Source organism: Brienomyrus brachyistius, unplaced genomic scaffold (genome assembly GCF_023856365.1).
Source record: "Brienomyrus brachyistius isolate T26 unplaced genomic scaffold, BBRACH_0.4 scaffold39, whole genome shotgun sequence".
Taxonomy (NCBI): domain Eukaryota; kingdom Metazoa; phylum Chordata; class Actinopteri; order Osteoglossiformes; family Mormyridae; genus Brienomyrus; species Brienomyrus brachyistius.
This window is the reverse complement of record NW_026042314.1, coordinates 2836276-2851330: the sequence shown is the minus strand read 5'-3', so window position 1 is coordinate 2851330 and position 15055 is coordinate 2836276. Positions and strand designations below refer to the sequence as shown.

The 15055-nt window shown below is 43.0% G+C and overlaps 1 non-coding gene across 1 annotated transcript; it reads left to right on the top strand.

The window, feature by feature from the left end:
• Positions 1–210: 210 nt before the first annotated feature.
• On the top strand, positions 211–402 carry LOC125722549 (U2 spliceosomal RNA). Its single transcript, XR_007386462.1, has one exon. It is a non-coding gene; the product is annotated as a U2 spliceosomal RNA (small nuclear RNA).
• The last annotated feature ends 14653 nt before the right edge of the window (positions 403–15055 follow it).

Sequence of the window (15055 nt, the reverse complement as noted above, 5' to 3'; positions counted from 1 at the left end):
TATTTGCTGGTGGAATTGCTCTTTTGCTTGTTTTAAGGATAATAGTTCTGCAGGTAGTTCTATTTGTTAAATGTTATCCTTAAAATTCTTATTGTACTGGGTTGGCATTGATTTGCATGATGTTTCAGCCTTTTAGAATGTGATTATGTGTTAATGTAAGTAGTGCAAGCATAATATTATAAAAAAATCGGCGGGGCACAGTTTGCGGGTATCGCTTCTCGGCCTTTTGGCTAAGATCAAGTGTAGTATCTGTTCTTATCAGTTTAATATCTGATACGTCCCCCATGGAGGGGACCACATATTATACGGATTTTTGGAACAGGGAGCCGAAAGTGGGGCTTGCCCCGTCCGCTCCACGCATCGACCAGGTATTGCAGTGTTTCTGGGAACGGTGGTTACACACTTTGTATAACGAAGTTGGGAGCCATGTTGCTATCAATGGCTTCCTGAGTGATTTGGTGCCCCAGCGGAGTGGAGTGAGGCAGGGATGTCCCCTCTCCCCCCTCCTCTACGCGCTCTATATAGAGCCACTGGCGTGCGCCATTCGCACCCACCCCGGGGTCGATGGCCTTCTTATCCCAGGAAGTCGGGGGACAACTGTTAAACTGACCCAGTATGCAGACGACACCACGCTTTTCGTCTGCTCGGATCAGTCTCTCGGTCATGCCTTGAGCCTCGTTCACGCGTTTGGTTGGGCCTCTGGCGCGACGCTCAACCTCAGTAAGTCGGTGGCCAAGTATTTCGGCAGCTGGAAGGCGAGGGAGGACGTCGCAGGTGGTCTCACCCTCTGTGACGGTCCTCTCAAAGTTTTGGGGGTCAACTTCCTTTCGGATGGTGCCGCCCAGTTGAACTGGGAGGAGCGGTTGGCGATCGCCAGGCGGAAGATCGGACTGTGGAAGTCCAGGTCCCTGTCCTTCCAAGGTAAGGTTTTAGCCTTAAAAGTGGATATTCTTCCCACCCTGCTCTACCTTGCACATGTGTACCCTTTGCCCCGCTTCATGCGGAGGGGCCTGACGAGGGACGTTTTTAACCTCGTCTGGGGGGGCAGGTATGAGTACGTGCGTAGGGAAGTGATGTATCTCGGAAAGGACAATTGGGGGAGAGACGTTATTGACTTTCCTCTCAAGCTTGTGTGATAGAAAATTCTTGATTATGCTAATCAGTAATCAATAATGGAATATAGATGATTATGCAAATGCATTACCTAATCAGTAATTAACAATTGAGTTTATAATGTGTTGTTGATTTAAACATAGTGGTTGAAACAATGTAATTTACTTGTAATTAATTGAATGTATCAAACAATAATGCAAATCTGCTTAAGTAAGAGATTTCTATTTTCTATAGAGGAACTAACATGTCTGCCATGTATTGCTTCTTCAGCAAGAGGCCCAGGTCAAAGCAAAGGCACAACCTGAGAAGTAAGCTGTTGCAGAAGGTATTATAAAATGAATGCATGGTATTGGATAATATAAAATGTAGAAAAAGAGAATAACGAGTCCCAGAATAATATAGCAAAAGGAAAAGTCCCAAATAGATAGACTTGTTCTAAGCTGATAGGTGGACCTTGAAAAAGTAGAAGAAACTGGCATCTCCAGATGGCCAAACTTTCCTTGAACTGCCTGGACCTTGAAAGGCAGAAGTAACTGGAACGTCCAGATATCCGACTTGTCCTTGATTTGTCAGGTGACTGTCGCATTTTAGGCAATAAAAGATGTATGCATTTGTTGCTCAGAGAGCAGAACTTGTAGTGTTAGTTAGGAATAAATGCATGTCTTTTATACAACTTCTGCCTCCATTCATTGAATGCTCACAATAGTCCTGCCTATGTGCGATCTGGCTACTAAGCTCTGAAACCTCAAATTCGCCTGAAATGTCACGAGACTCTCTCTCCACGACCATGAGGGGAGCTTCGCTACCGATTGTTTACATTACCTGGTGATGCAGCTCTCTGGACGAGCCTTCTAACCCAGATTACTAAGCGATACTGGTTATTAGTAAATCCCATTTAAGTCGCACACTAACAGACTCACGGAGACTCACGGGGATTTTGAGTGTGGAGGAGCCGACCATTCGGCATAACAATTGGTTAATAATCAGCATTGAATAATAATTAAAGTTAATTAATTTCAAAACATATTGGTGGAGATATTAAAATTTACCTGAGCTAACAATTCCTACACGTTTCAGAACAATTTTACCCAGAGCAGCTATGGTCACCATGTATCATTAGTGTCAGTAACCCAGTAACTCTACCTTATCAATTACACAGCTGTGTCAATGACGCTTTTTAAGACTTATGTTTGATTAGAAGTGTAGTCCACCAATCAGAGATATACATGCATGCACCAATCAGAAAGCTGCACTTCTGCTTGCCTTCAGTTACACATACATCACATATGCAATCTAACAAACCATTGCCACTTTTATACATTAAACACAAGGGTTTATCCTTCTTCACTCTGATGTACTCTCAGCCACAAAGCACGAGGCGGAGGGCTCTGCATCTATATCAATTCGGACTGGTGTGTGAACGCTACGCTGATCTCGAACCACTGTTCACCGCTGCTGGAGTTTATGACAGTCAGATGCAGACCTTTTTATTTACCGAGGGAACAGTCCCGACGGACTGTTTATCATCGCTGGGGACTTCAATCATGCAAATCTCAAGACAGTTCTCCCCAAATTCTAGCAGCATGTGGACTTTCCGACGAGGGGGGTGAACACGCTGGACTGTGCTTATACAAATATGCCTGGCGTGTTCCGCGCTGAACCCCGCCCCCACCTCGGATTCCCTGATCACGTGTCAATCATGCTCATCCCAGCCTACAGACCTCTCGTCAGACACGTAAAACCCGTCCAGAAGCAAACAAAGATCTGGCCCCCAGGAGCCATCTCTGCTCTTCAAGACAGCGCACTGACTGGGACATGTTCAGGGAGGCTGCAACCTACGGTAACTCTACCAACCTGGAGGAGTACACAACATCGGACACTGGCTACATCAGTAAGTGCATCGATGATGTCACCATCTCCAAGAACATCACCACACGCTCCAACCGGAAGCCCTGGATGACTACGGAGGTGCGTATGCTGCTGAGAATCCGTGACATCGCCTTCAAATCAGGTGACCAGGCTGCCCTGAGAACAGCGAGGGCCAACCTGTCCAGGGCCATCAGAGCGGTGAAGCGTGCCCACGCCCAGAAACTATACAGCCACTTCAAAGACACTGGGGATGTTCAGTGCATGTGGCAGGGCATCCAGGCCATCACCAACTACAGGGCATCTCCACCTGCCTGTGACGGTGAGGCCTCCCTTCCAGACGTGCTGAATAACTTCTACACACGGTTTGAAGCCCAAAACATCATGGCAGTGAGGAAGTCCATCCCACCTCCCAACGACCAGGTGCTCTGTCTGACCGTGGCTGATGTGAGGAAACCTCTGCTTAGAGTCAACCCGCGGAAAGCTGCTGGACCAGACAACATCCCTAGTTCTGTGCTCAGAGGATGTGCAGAACAGCTGACTGATGTTCTCACAAACATCTTCAACATCTCCCTGAGCACCACAGTCATCCCAACATGCTTCAAAACCGCCACCATCATCCCCGTGCCAAAGAAGTCTTCAGTGTCCTGCCTCAATGACTATCGTCCCGTGGCACTCACGCCCATCATCATGAAGTGCTTCGAGAGGCTCGTCATGAGGCACATCAAGTCCCAACTGTCAGCCTCACTAGACCCCATACAGTTTGCATACCGTCCCAACCGCTCTACGGACGACGCCATCACCACCACCCTTCATCTGGCCCTCACCCATCTGGACAAAAAGGACACTTATGTGAGAATGCTGTTCATAGACTTCAGTTCAGCATTCAACACCATCGTTCCTCAGCATCTGATCGGGAAGCTGAGACTGCTGGGCTTAAACACCTCTCTCTGTAACTGGGTCCTGGACTTCCTGACTGGGAGACCTCAGTCAGTCAGGATCGGGAGCAACATCTCCAGCACCATCACGCTGAACACGGGAGCCCCCCAGGGCTGTGTGCTCAGCCCTCTACTTTTCACGCTGCTGACCCATGACTGTGCAGCAATGCACAGCTTAAACCACATAATAAAGTTCGCCGATGATACAACTGTGGTGGGTCTGACAGCAGGAAAGATGAGGAAGCCTACAGAGAGGAGGTGCGACGGCTGACGGACTGGTGCAGAGCCAACAATCTTTCTCTGAACGTGGACAAAACGAAGGAGGTGGTTGTCAACTTCATGAGGGCACAGAGAGATCATTCCCCGTTGAGCATCGGCGGCTCCTCGGTGGAGATCATCCAGAGCACCAAGTTCCTTGGTGTCCACATCACGGAGAACCTCACGTGGACCCTCAACACCAGCTCCATTACCAAGAAGGCCCAGCAACATCTCTACTTCCTGTGGAGACTGAGAAGAGCGCACCTTCCACCCCCAGTCCCCAGCACGTTTTATAGAGGGACCATAGAGAGCATTCTCTGTGGCTGCATCACAGCCTAGTACGGGAATTGCAGCGTCTTGGGGTCTCTCTCCCCTCTATTATGGACATCTACACCACACGCAGCATCCGCTAAGCCACCAGCATTGTGGATGACCCCACACACCCCTCACACACACTCTTCTCCCTCCTCCCGTCTGGCAAAAGGTTCCGTAGCATATGGGCCTCCACTGGCAGAACGGGGAACAGCTTCTTCCCTCAGGCCATCAGATTCCTGAACCGGAACTGAACACAATCCCCCCCACACACACACATACACATCTGTACATCTGTATATAATATTTATAGTTATTATTGCCTTACTCTTTATTTATTCCTTACTCTTCTATACCACGGCATTTTTGCACAGCATTTTTGCACATACACACGTGGACAAAATTGTTGGTACCCTTCAGTCAATGAAAGAAAAACTCACAATGGTCACAGAAATAACTTTAATCTGACAAAAGTAATAATAAATAAAAATTCTATGAAATTTAACTAATAAAAGTCAGACATTGATTTTCAACCATGCTTCAACAGAATTAATAAAAAAAAAAAAAAACTCATGAAACAGGCCTGGACAAAAATTATGGTAGACTTCCGGTTATGGCGGCAAGGTGAGCAGACGCGTTTTCTCGTGCTTAATTGCTTTTCAATAAATCCTGCATAATATTCCAGAGAGAGGTCATATAAAAAGACAAAATTGTAAGCATAGGAGAAAACTACTTCAAACATGCCAAAAAAAGCGGTTAAGGAGAAGAAAACGATGGAGAGCTGCGAGGATGTAGGCCGGGAGCTAGCTGAAGGGGAGCCATGCTCAACGGAGCAGGCACAAGCAAACGTGACCGCGGATGCTGAACAAGTCATAAACATGGAAAATCCATCAACAAAGGATCTCATGCTTGCCATAACCTCATTCAAACAAGACTTTAACACAAAAATTGACGGTGTACTGACGGAAATTAGAATTGTCCAAACGGACGTGAAAGACTGTAGAGGGCGTATCATAGAGGCCGAAATGCGAATATCTACGGCAGAAGACGAAATACGAACCCTGAAAGAAGCTATCGAAAAACTTGAGAACAAGACAAAAAACCTCAATAACAAAGTCGAAGACTTAGAAGGGAGGAGTAGAAGTAATAACCTGCGTGTACTGGGTATACCCGAGAAAGTAGAAGGCAATGATACCTGTTCCTTTATGGAAAAATGGATAGCGGATACTCTGAAGATAACGCCGCCAGTTTTGGAGAGAGCGCACCGGATAACAGCGAGCCAAAGTTCCACTACGTACCCGAGAACTATCATCATCAAGTGCCTAACCTACAAGGACAGAGAAAATATCTTGAAAGCTGCGCGGAAACAGAAAGAGGTGATGTACCAAAACAGCAAAATAAGATTTCTTCCTGACCTGCCAACGGAGGTGTACAAGAGACAGAGGAGTTACGACGGAGTGAGGAAGCGGTTACGGCAAATCGGTCTGGATAAGCATCGGGTAATATACCCCGCACGGCTCTTGTTGACCAACGGTGGTCGCACTGTCGTCTTTAATACACCAACGGACGTGAATAATTACATCAAGAAACTGGAGACAGTGATTGAGGGTGACTAAATTATGTGTGACTTGATGAGAACTTTTATTTAAGTTACAATCCTATCAGATGTGGCGGCTGGAAACTAAGAGGTATGTAGGGCCTAAATTTGCTGGTAAAGTGACATTGTACTACTTACAGACTTGACTCTATTAGTGTACTAATATAAAGTTTTGAATAAGTTCTGTTTAAAGATATGTTTTATTTAGTTTTCTCTTTTGTTTTCTTCTTAAAGTGCAATTAGGTGCTTCTTATGTGAGGGTTGAAAAGTACGTTATGTTCAGTTGATAGATAAAATATCTTATCTGGATTAATCTTTCTACATAGACAAGTAATTGAGCTGAGTTTTGGGTTATAGGAGAATAGTTCCTCAGTATAGTGTGGACCTATTCCTGATAGTGGAGGGAAGTTATTTAGGGGTTTGGGGGAGCCTGTATGTTCTAGTGTGTCAGGCCTGGGTTCTGGGTGGGTTGCTCTCTTCCTTTTCGTTTTGGGTTTTATTTCAAATGGTACCCTTTGTAGGTTTTTATTGTTACTCCTGCACCAAGGTAATTTACCTTTCTTTATGTTAAATATGACATTATGAAAAATGACAGACGTTTTGGTGGAATGTGTATCTTGGAATTGTAGAGGCCTACGTAAGCTAACTAAAATAAAACAAGTAATGGGTAGAATAAAACGGATAAAAGCCAAAATTGTGTTCCTGCAGGAAACACACATGTTAGATCATGAGATAATCAGAATTAAGCGTAGATGGCAAGGTCAGGTTTTGTCTTCAGCTTATTATTCGAACTCCAGAGGAGTTATAACTATGATGCATAAATCTATTCCTTTGCGCATTGATAAAATAACTAAAGACCCCAAAGGTAGATTTTTGATTGTACAGGGAGACATTCTATCAACTCGGATTAATCTGATTAATGTATATGGACCTAATGAAGATAACGTAGACTTTTATAATGATTTATTTTTGAGAATCTCTACATTGCCCGGAAAACACATTGTGGCAGGTGATTTCAATTGTGTTTTGCAACCCAGTAAGGACCGGTCATCTGGTATTGATAACACCCATGTAAGGTCTAGAAAAGCTTTACAATATTTTATAAAGGAACTTAACCTGGTGGATATATGGAGGGCTCAAAATCCAATAAAAAGGGAATATTCTTGTTGGTCGAGTACTTCTAAAGGATACTCAAGAATAGATTACTTTCTGATTTCAGCGGAACTAATTTCATGTATTAGAAATTGTCAATATAGTAGTATTCTTATTTCAGACCATGCTCTTGTATCTTTGACATACGTTGAACCAAAGTTTTCTCATAACCGTACTAAATGGAGATTTCAATTACACTGGATGCAAGACAAAAGATTTCTTGAATTCTTAGGGGATCAAATTGATTACTATTTTGAGTATAATACTACCCAAACATCAGCTATAATCAGATGGGAAGCCTTTAAAGCCTTTATACGAGGACAAATTATAAGCTATACGAGTAGGAAGACAAAAGAGAAACAGGAGAAATATAAAACACTTGAAACAAATATTCGCTTACTTGAGGAAAAAAGTTTACAAGCAGGCCAAAATACTGATAATGTTTTAAAAGAATTGCTATTGTTAAGAACCCAATATAATGAAAAAACACTTGAAAAAGCAGCAGCCAATTTATTAAGATTAAAACAGCAGTTTTACGATCAGGGAGAAAAACCAGGCAGACTTCTTGCTTGGCGTATAAAACAACAGGAATTAGAAAGAGTAATTACTAGTATTGAAGATGAAAATGGAAATATGACTTTAGACCCGTTGGAAATTAATAAATCGTTTAGAAACTTCTACGAAAAACTATATTGCTCTGAATGTAATGCCCACTCCGCATTTTTTGATAATCTCAATATTCCTAAAATATCTGAGGAACTTAAAATTAAACTAGATGGTGAGATTACGACAGTTGAAATTATGGAGGCTATAAGGACATTAAAAGGTGGTAAAACAGCAGGACCTGATGGCCTGCCCATCGACCTATATAAATATTTCAGTAATAAAATGGTTAAGCCACTCTATGATATGTATATAGAATGTTATAATAGTGTCTGTCTTCCCAAGTCTATGAGAGAGGCCTTGATCATTCTTTTACCAAAACCAGGAAAACCGAATACAAAGTGTGGAAATATGCGACCTATTAGTCTGATAAACACAGATACCAAAATAATATGTAAAATCTTGGCAAAAAGACTAGAGACTGTACTTCCGGGCATTGTGGGTGATGATCAGAACGGGTTCATTAAAAATAGACAGGGATTTCACAATGTAAGATGTGTTTTAAATATTTTGCATAGCCAAAAAGAGGAAAGGGATACTGCTCTTCTCTCGCTTGACGCCGAGAAGGCGTTCGATAGGATCGAATGGGCTTATCTCTTTGACGTTCTCATAAAATTCGGATTTGGAAATTCATTTGTACATTGGATCAAATTATTACACTCCAACCCAACGGCTGAAGTTTTAACTAATGAGATGATTTCTGAGCCATTTAATATTACAAGAGGTTGTCCTCAAGGCTCACCATTGTCCCCACTTTTATTCATTTTGGCTATAGAACCGCTAGCAATAGCCGTAAGAGCGAACAACCACATACAAGGGATTAAAATGGGTGGCAAGGAACATAAAATAGCTTTATTCGCTGATGATGTAGTGTTATTCCTAAAACAATTAAACGCCTCTCTTCCAGCACTTTTAGACCTGATCGATCAATTTGGAAATATATCGGGTTATAAAGTGAACATATCAAAGTCATCGTTAATGTTGCTTAATAAAGATAGATGTCCAAATACATCACATTTATTTAACTTGAAATTATCATCCAGCTTTACATATCTGGGTATAAAAATTGTCCCCCAATTAGAAAATATAATTTCTACAAATTATAATGCTATAATGGAATCAACATCTAAAGATCTGGAGAGATGGTTATCCTTACCAATTTCATTGATAGGTAGGATAAATATATTGAAGATGAATATTTTGCCTAAATTCATGTATTTATTCCAAAATATCCCCTTGGCGCCACCAGCTGGAATGTTCTCAAAGATTAATTCATTATTCAGGAAATTTATTTGGAATAAGAAATGCCCTCGAGTTCGTCTTTCTCTTCTTTATCTTCCGTTTGACACTGGAGGGTTAAAATGTCCCAACCTGTACTGGTACTCTTTAGCTGCACAATTGAGAACAATAATGTTTTATTTTTCTGCTGAAAATAAACCATCCTGGGTGGATATGGAGTCATGTGGTTTTGCGCTACCTTTAAACTTGTATATATACTCAGATAAGGTTAAACAACTGAAAACAGTCACCAAGCACCCCATAGTTTGTAATATGATTGGAGTATGGTATGAAGTTAGAGAGTACATGAAAATAGTTGACTCTTTATCCCAGTATAGTCCCATTTGGGGCAACACATTATTCAAACCAGGCATGAAGGACTCAGGATTCCGGCTGTGGGCTGAAAAGGGATTAAGCAAAATTAGTGATCTTTTTGAGGAGGGTATGTTGATGTTGTTTGAGCAGATATATACTAAGCATAATATTCCAAGAAAACATTTCTTTAAATATTTACAGATAAGGAGTTTTGTTCTTTCTAGGCAGAACCAATCATTAAACTTACCAGTACTTTCTTGTTTGGAGGAATTAATTACTAAGAAATGCAATAATAAAGGATTAATATCAGTTTTTTACAACTGGCTTGTATCAGGGTCTACTGAATCAACAATACCAAAACTTAAATTATGGAAGATGGGATTAAACGAGGATATATCTGAGGATGAATGGAGACAAGTCTGTAATAATTCTCAGAAACAGATAGGGAGCGTTAGCTTAAAACTACTTCAATATAAATGGTTGATGCAGACTTACATAACTCCTGTCAAACTAAATAGGTTTAATAAAAATATTCCTGATGCATGTTTTAAATGCAGAGAGGCTCAGGGTTCATTTGTACATTGTGTTTGGGAATGCAATATTATTAGAGACTTTTGGGTGGAAGTGATTAATATTACACAGACAATTGTACCCTTGAATATGCCCCTAGATGCAAAAATGATTTTGCTACATTTATATCCAAAGAACCTTAAACTAAATCATCAGCAGCGCAAATTCATAGATTATGCTATATTACAAGCTAAAAGAATGATAGCTCTTAGCTGGAAAAGGCCTGATCCGCCATCTATTGGAAATTGGATTAAGGCCATGGCACAGTGTATGGCCATTGAAAAAGTAACATATTTTATTAAAAATAAAATGGATGTATATGAAGAAATATGGAAGCCGTTTAATTACTACATTAACAACAATAATATTGGTCATTTATTACAAGAGGTGTAACTATGTATATTGTTTGTTGGTCCTTTTGTTTTTTTTTTGTTTTGTTGGAAAATGTAACTTTTATGTGTAAAGTACAGTAATGTATATTTGGTTTTTGGGTACCTTGCAATATTCGTTTTGCATTTAAATTGTTTCTTGTAAGAGAATTCTGTGTATCTATATAGGGGAGAAGAGAGTGATGTTCTCTTGTTGGGGTGGGAAATAATTGTGACGAAATGGAAATGTGTTTTTCTGTTGCCTGTTTTGCATATTTAAAAACAATAAACACATTGTTCAAAAAAAAAAAATGATGGTACCCCTAGAAAAGACTGAAAATAATGTGACCAAAGGGACATGTTAATCCAAGGTGTGTCCACTAATTAGCATCACAGGTGTCTACAATCTTGTAATCAGTCAGTGGACCTATATATAGGGCTCCAGGTAGTCACTGTGTTGTTTGGTGACATGGTGTGTACCACACTCAACATGGACCAGAGGAAGCGAAGGAAAGAGTTGTCTCAGGAGATTAGAAAGAAAATTATAGACAAGCATGTCAAAGGTAAAGGCTATAAGACCATCTCGAAGCAGCTTGATGTTCCTGTGACTACAGTTGCACATATTATTCAGAAGTTTAAGATCCATGGGACTGTAGCCAACCTCCCTGGACGTGGCCGCAGGAGGAAAATTGATGACAAATCAAAGAGACGGATAATATGAATGGTAACAAAAGAGCCCAGAAAAACTTCTAAAGAGATCCAAGGTGAACTTCAAGCTCAAGGAACATAAGTGTCAGATCGCACCATCCGTCGTTGTTTGAGCCAAAGTGGACTTCATGGGAGACGACCAAGGAGGACACCATTGTTGAAAACAAGTCATAAATAAGCCAGACTGGAATTTGCCAAACTACATGTGGACAAGCCACAAAGATTCTGAGAGAATGTCCTATGGACAGATGAGACAAAAATTGAACTTTTTGCCAAGGCACATCAGCTCTATGTTCACAGACGGAAAAATGAAGCATATCAAGAAAAGAACACTGTCCCTTCTGTGAAACATGGAGGAGGCTCTGTTATGTTCTGGGGCTGCTTTGCTGCATCTGGCACAGGGTGTCTTGAATCTGTGCAGGGTACAATGAAATCTCAAGACTATCAAGGGATTCTAGAGAGAAATGTGCTGGCCAGTGTCAGAAAGCTTGGTCTCAGTCGCAGGTCATGGGTCTTGCAATAGGACAATGACCCAAAACACACAGCTAAAAACACCCAAGAATGGCTACGAGGAAAACATTGGACTATTCTAAAGTGGCCTTCTATGAGCCCTGACCTCAATCCTATTGAGCATCTTTGGAAAGAGCTGAAACATGCCGTCTGGAAAAGGCACCCTTCAAACCTGAGACAACTGGAGCAGTTTGCTCATGAGGAGTGGGCCAAAATACCTGCTGAGAAGTGCAGAAGTCTCATTGACAGTTACAGGAATCGTTTGATTGCAGTGATTGCCTCAAAAGGTTGTGCAACAAAATATTAAGTTAGGGGTACCATCATTTTTGTCCAGGCCTGTTTCATGAGTTTTTTTTTTTTTTATTAATTCTGTTGAAGCATGGTTGAAAATCAATGTCTGACTTTTATTAGTTAAATTTCATAGAATTTTTATTTATTATTACTTTTGTCAGATTAAAGTTATTTCTGTGACCATTGTGAGTTTTTCTTTCATTGACTGAAGGGTACCAACAATTTTGTCCACGTGTGTATAACCTTCGCTGCTACCATACAGTAACTTAAATACTGTATCCAGACTGTTACCACCGTTATTTCGGCACTTATGATGTTGCTCGGTCTTTGTCCTACTCTGTGTTGCACCATGGTCCTGGAGGAACGTTATCTCATTTCTCTATATACTGTGTGTATGGTTGAAATGACAATAAAACCCACTTGACTTGACTTGACTTGACATGAAGCAGACACGGAAGAGGCCCGGACCCCAGACATGCAGAGGCCCCCTAGGGCATGGGAGCCCCCGGAGGACCACCGCAGGGAGAATAGCAGCCCCTCACCCAGAAAAGGGCAGAGGAGAGCTCTGGAGGGAGGCCATCCGGCAGCCACAGTGCAGGAGGACCAAGCCCTGGGCCCAGAGATCCAAGGGCCCGACAGAGCCAGGAGGGCCTGATCTCGGCAACCACCGAGGGTGAGCCAGCACCCACCCGAGGATCCAGCCCCGGACATCGAAAACCACCAACGCACCAGCGGCCGGGGGCCCCATCCACCGGCAGGGAGTGTGGCGGGGGGGGAATGGAGCCCGAGATGTTATTTCGGGTGTAGTTTAGGACCCAACCTGACACATGCGTATAGACAAACAGGCACACACATATACAAGCATACGTTCCCACCCTCATGCACACATAAACAAATATTTACACATTCACCCAACATAGAGACACACAGAAATGAACGCTGTACACATACTCTCACTCCCCATATATACTCTATGTGGACCCCATTTTTTCCTCTGGCGAGGAGACCAGAAGATCACCCCGGACCCCGCAGCAGCTGAGAAGCCCACCAGCCCAGACCCCGACTAGACCCCCCAGCCCAGCCGGAACCCCGGCCCGGAGGCAGAGCGACCCCAGAACCCCAAGCCCGCCCCGGATCTACCCAGGAGCAGCACGACCGCCAGGCCAGTAATCTACGTCCGCCGGCACAGGCTACCCCAGCAGCGCCGCCTGCAGCCGCCAGAAGGACCCCACCCAAGAGCCACCAAAGCCCCATCCAGGCCAGGACCGCAGTCCCAGCGCCGAACCCCCCCAGCAACCCCCCCCAGGGAACCCCCAGATGCCCCGAGCCAATATGCCCCCCCCCCCATGCCAACGACACTGACCAAAGCAGGACAAAACCCTGACCCCCCACCCCCACTAGGTGATGGAGCTGATCAAAGGAGCCCAGAGAGATTGATCTAGTGTGGCGGCAGAAGCTGTATCAAGACTAATATGGTTCAACAAACTGTCTCTATATTGGTTGATATTAAGATTATTTTTATTCTTCCAGTTCATAAGGACAGTCTTCTTAGCAATGCATAAGGCGGTGAAAGCCATGTGGGTTGTGTTAAAATCTGTAGTGACACCATCTAGGTCGCCCAACAAGCAGACTGAAGGGGATGCTGGAATGGTACATCTCAGACACTTTGATAAGTCTTCACAGATCCTGTGCCAGAACATCTGAGTAGGTGGACAGAACCAAAAAGCATGGATGTAACTGTGAGGTGTGTCGCCTTGACAGTGTGAGCAGTTGTTAGATGACGTAAAACCCATCCTGAACATCCGATGCCCTGTATAGTCACTCTATGCAGGATTTTGTATTGTATTAACTATAAACTGGGATTTCTAATCAGCTTAAAGGTTTTTAAACATATCTTAGACCAGAAATTGTGGTCCCAGCTGACTGATAGATCTGCCTCGCATTTTGCAATGGGAAGGGATATTGATTCATCCATTTCAGAAAGTGTCCTGTATATTTTAGACAGTAATTTGGGGGTTTTAGATTAAGGAATTCTGCCACACTTGGTGGTATTTGTAATTTGATTTGATTAAACCCTAATTTCTTTTTTACTATAGATTTAACTTGTAATAGTATAGCTTTTCCTAAGAGAAATATAGAAACTTCAGCTAAACCCACCAAACTGAGAGACCCTCTCACATGGTAGAACAAGGGAATTATGACCGCCCCCTAAATTGATCTGATTGGTTGGGGACTTGAGAACCAAGGTCAGCAATGCCCCTAAAATTAACCATTGACTGAAATTGGTCAGTCTTCAGAGACATGCCATCACCTGCTTTGGATACTTAAGGAAGGGCCTCAGAAGAAGTAGGGGAGTCACTCTGTAATCAGAGCTCCCACAGAGACCTGCGTGAAAGTCCATCTGTAGTCAGATACTTTCCGCAGAACTTTGTGCTCTCTCAGCTGAGGAATGTGATTGTTTAATACTGTATTTGTCCAAATGTATTTACAAATATGTGGCCACATGTCAATAATTGTATATTGTAGTATGTTTAATAAATGTTGTTTCGATTACTTTATGACTGATTTGCTAACTTCTTTATAAACTTTCCAGATTGGACTTCTATCCTGATTAGGACAAAAGTGGTAAATACTATCTTGCAGCCTCTGGGTTAAATCCCCTTTATCCGGATCCTAAACTCGACTGCCCAGGTTGAGTTACGGTGGATACCAAAACTACACCTCTAGAGTTCGCACACGTTCAGTTACGGGCCAACGTAACCTCTGAGGTCAATACATGCTGATGAAAGGTACTGGTCTACCCTCTGAGGGGCGTACACACTACGTTCCTAGGCACCGGGCATAGTCCCGGAGACGCTCACATGGTAAGATAACAGGTGGCATCGGCGGAGTCCCTGAGACGAGCCCAAAGTATGCCTCGTACAAACTACCGCTACGAAAAGTGTGCCTTCACAGCCGCTGAGGTTGACATATGTTATGATATGGGCTGCCCCCGGCTGAGCCCCTGAGGTGGACGTACGTGTGGTTTGGGTAAACATCGGCTTAATCTCCGATGCGGCCACAAGCTCAGTGATTGGCAGACACTGAGCCTTTGGGAAGTTATATAGGTCGAGGGA